Source organism: Myotis davidii, unplaced genomic scaffold, assembly GCF_000327345.1.
Source record: "Myotis davidii unplaced genomic scaffold, ASM32734v1 scaffold540, whole genome shotgun sequence".
NCBI classification, from domain to species: Eukaryota; Metazoa; Chordata; class Mammalia; order Chiroptera; family Vespertilionidae; genus Myotis; species Myotis davidii.
Genome location: NW_006292916.1, coordinates 404,815 through 409,319, shown reverse-complemented (window position 1 = coordinate 409,319; position 4,505 = coordinate 404,815).

The following is a 4,505-nucleotide window of genomic DNA, read 5'->3' as shown; positions in this document are numbered from 1 at the left end:
GTGGGTTGCCCGAGGTGGGGTGGCCCTAACTGCTAACTGCAATCTTGATGCTCCTCTACTTGAATGAACACTAGTGACAAGTCATGTCTCCTTCTTCACTAAGCTCACGAGGCAGTTACCCACCCAGGAACCTGGCAGGGCTGGGCGTAAAGCGCCGGAGCTTAGCTGAGGCAGAGTGAGAGATCCCCATGGAGGGCTTGGAGGGGAGAACGGGCAGGAGGGCAGCAAGGCGGGTGAGCCCTGGGAGCTGTGCATTATCTGGAGGCAGAAGGGAGCCATGGAAGGATTTGGAGCAAGTGACTGGCATGATCAGCTCTGTATTCTAGACAGGGCACTTTGTCAGCAGTGAGGAAATGAAGTCTGAGGAGATGGGAGGATCCCTGTGGGAGACACCAGTGAAAGGAGTGTAACCCCCATGGGCCTGAGCTGCGCAGGGTTGGACAGGAAGGGGGCTGGGAAAGGGAAGTGCAGGGACTCTCAGGCGTGGCTTTGTCCCTAGGGCAGTGCACCCGGTGAGACCGTCTGAAACCCAGCCTGGGTCTTAGCCTGCAACAACCTAAGGAGAAGTGTTTCCCACCCTTCTCACCTCTGAATCACAGGCACTTGCTGTGCCTGAGGCCACACCCTCTGGGGTGGGCTGCTACCTGCAAACACAAAAGGCCATTCCTAATTTAGGGAGAGAAGGGGAGAGAGAAATTTATTATTTTGATTTTGAAACATGACAAAATGGGGGAGACCACCCATTGTCCCACCCATGCACACACAGTTGCCATTCTTAAGTTCTGTTCTTTGAGAAAAAATATTTGCAAGACTCTGCTCTGTCCTATCTTTATCATAAAACTGTATGTCTGACTTAAGGTGGCCCTTAGGTCCAGCTGTCCACCTGGAGAGCCCCAACATGCCACCATCTCTACCTGAGTGCCCCTAAGCCCTGTCACCCTCCCGGTCCTGGACTGGCCAGCCAGAGGGTGTGATGTAGTAGGACAGCAGGTAGCAAAGGCAGGGTGGAAGGGAGAGGGGAGCCCGGACAGTCTCTGCATTCTCAGGAAGAAAGGTGAGCCCTGCGTGGGCGCCCTTCTAGACTAGAAGTCTGGGGATTTGTAGCAACAGGAGGCCCCAGGTGGAACAGTTTTGGAGTTTTTCCTAACAGCTTTATTGAGGCATAATTAACATACCATAGCATCCATGCAGTTTTAGTAAATAGTGCAATGACAGTGCAAGCCTCACCACAGCCCAGTTACAGAACATTTTCCCCAGAAGTTCCTCATGGCCCTTGCAGTCTCCCTCCCACTCCCAGAGCCAGGCAGCCACTCGCCTGCTTCCTGTCTCTATAGATCGGCCTTCTTTTGGACATTTCCTATAAATGGATTCATATAGTCACCTAGTGTGGTTCTAAATTCACCCATGTTCCTTTTTTATCACGGGTGCTATTCCACTGTATATGACAGACCACATTTTGTTTCTTTAGTCACCAGTTGGACAATGGAATTCTGTCCAATTTTTGGATGTTATGAATAATGCTACAATGAACATTCGCTGGTACGTTTTTGTGTGGACACAGGTTTTCATGTTGCATACGAGTGGAATTGTTGGATCATAAAAATTTATACTTAACTTTTTAAGAAACTGCCAAGCTTTTCCACAGTGGCTACACCATTTTTCTTTCCTACCAGCCGTATGAGGCTTCTAGTTTCTCTGCATCCTCACCAACACATGTTATTGTCTTTCTGATTATAGCCATCCTAGGGGTGTGAAAGAGTATCTCATTGTGGTTGTGATTTGCATGCCTCCAAATGTACTCATTGGATGTCTTATGGTTTCTCTGGAGAAATGTCTATTTAATTCTTTGGCCAGTTTTTTAAATTGGGTTATTGTAAATATGTCTCTCTTCTCAGCATCCAGCGTGGCTAGAGAGTGGTCCAGTTCCTTAGTAGGGGAAGCTGGGGATTGGGAAAATGAAAGAAAAACACAGACACAGAAGTGGAAGGAAAAAGCTGGGGCCGGGTGGGACCACTGTCCTCTGATGATGGGACAGGGACAGAGAAGTGACCCAGAGCAGATACAGCGTATTTATTTTATACAGCAAAAAAAACAGGAAGTTTTACTAAAAGTTAAGACAAAGGAGATTATGTGCATTCTTGGGTGGGCCCCAGTCGCATTCATTCCTGGTGCTTGGCTGGATTTAAATAACAAGACCCACCCCCTGGCACCTGGACTGAAGGATCCTGGAAACATGTCCTTTGCCAACGCCACTGGCTTCAGCTGACAATAATTAAAGAAATGCCCAGGTGCCTTCCTAGGTGCTCTCTACTGGTTATCTTCTTACTGAGAGCTCTTTATATGTTCTGGATTCAAGTCCTTTATCACATATGCTTTGTAAACATTTTCTCCCAGTATATGGTCTATCTTTTCATTCTCTTAAGAATGTCTTTTGGAGGACAGAACTTTTAAAGTTTCTTTAAAGTCCAATTGACCGTATTTTCCTCTTATGTATCCTGCTTTTTTCCTCTTATGTATCCTGCTTTTGTAAGTAATTTTTTTTCCTAAAGAAAAATATGTTTTCCCTTTTCTTCTAGAAGTGTTATAGTTTAAGCCCTTATATTTAGGTCTGTGACCCATTTATAGTTCATTTCTGTGTTCGCTGGGCAGCAAAGGTCCGACTTTATTCATTTGCACATGTATATCTAGTTGTCCCAACACCACTTGTTGAAAAGACTGTCTCTTCCCTGTTGAATTTGCCTTTGTCAGAATCAGTTGACCACGAATGTAAGGGTTTATTTCTGAACTGTCAATCCTGTTCCCTTGACCTATCAATACACCAGCACCACATTACCTTAGTTACTGTAGCTTTATAGTAAGTTTTAAAATTGGAAAAGTCAGTTCTTGATTTTGTTATTTTTCAAAATTGTATTAGCTATTTTGAGCCCTTTACATTTTCATATAATCTTGAGATCAGCTTATCATTTTCTGCAAAAATAAGTCATCTTGGAATTTGATAGGGATTGTGTTGGATCAATTCAGAAAGAATTGCTATCTTAACAATATTGAGTCTTCTAATCCATGAACATGGAATGTCTTTCCATTTTTTAAAATCTTTTAAATTTTTCTCAGCTGCATTCATTTTATAGCTTCCAGCACACAAGTCTTGCATTTCCTTTGTTATTTGACAGTATTTTACTCTTTTGATGTTATCGTGACAGGAATTCTTTTAATTCCATCTTCACCTTGTTGGTTGCTAGCATGTAGACACACAGTTGACTTTTATAGGTTGATCTTGTACCTCATGTCCTTGAAGGTCAGTATTTTTGTGAGTTAGAGGCACCTACAGTGTCACCAAGGGAACCACAGGTCCTTGGGAGATCCCAGCCCTGTGTCCTACACGCTACAGGGGCCTACCCTTGCGCCCCTCTTTGCTCATGAGCACATCCAAGAGTAAAGGTCAGTTCACTGAAGGGCAGTACCTAACTCTTGACCAGGTCCATTTGAAAGTTATTTAAACCAACTGAAATCTGAACTCCTGGACCTTCTGCCTACTGGTCTGCATCTGCTCTCTGAGGTGAGGCAAATGTCTGCATTTCCCCTGAGACGAGACCGCCTCGCCCGGCCCCTTCCCTGTGGCCCCAGAGCTCCGAGACCAGCCAACCATCCGCCCTGTAAGTGAGGGCCCAGTGGGACAGTAGGACCATTACCTCCTGTCACCTGAACACCATGGTCCTCTTTACTGCAGCGTAGCACTGCACCACTTTCTTGGTGTCCACATAACACCTTCTCCCCGGAAATACATCTTTACGCCCAAAGAGCCATTAATTGGAGGTTTGATGGGTTTTCCTGCTGCTGTGTATCTCAATGCCTTTGGAGTGTTTGGTAGGTCCCCTCCTGTGGCAGAGGAGTGGAGGCAAGAGGCTCAGGCTCCAGGCTTGTCCTGTGCTGTCTGAGCTCAGTGCGGTGGGAACGTCTCCGTCGGTGCATGGCTGCTGGAACAGCCTTTCCCAGAGACAGGACACTCCCATTGGTGGGGTGCGGAATGATTCTAGGAAATACATGGGACTCGACAGTAAATAACATCAACTCACAGCGAGAACTGTTTTCAAAGTGTCTTTAAATCTCTGATTGTGGCAAAGAGAAAGTCTGCTAGTGTCGGTATGTCTTTAACACCTTTAACCCTTGGCAATCCAACCAGCTCCCCTGCTACTTTTCTAAATGAAGAGCAAGCCATGGGAAAATAGCAGAATTTAATACTACTCTCTTTTTCACTGTGTGTACATTATTCATGGCAAGGGATAGTTTTCCACTTACAGTGACATTATAAAGTTGTCTTTCAAATTAAATGAGGGAAAGTATTGCATGAATTAGAGGTGGTGTACAGGTGACCCAGATGAAGGTGGTTTGGGATATCCTACATGGGGGATGCACCACAGGTGGGGGGCATGCCGGGTGCCCACGCCCCAGCCAGGCCTCGGGGTCTGCGGTGACCTTGCCATGTCCGCACTCTGGGAGACACAGCG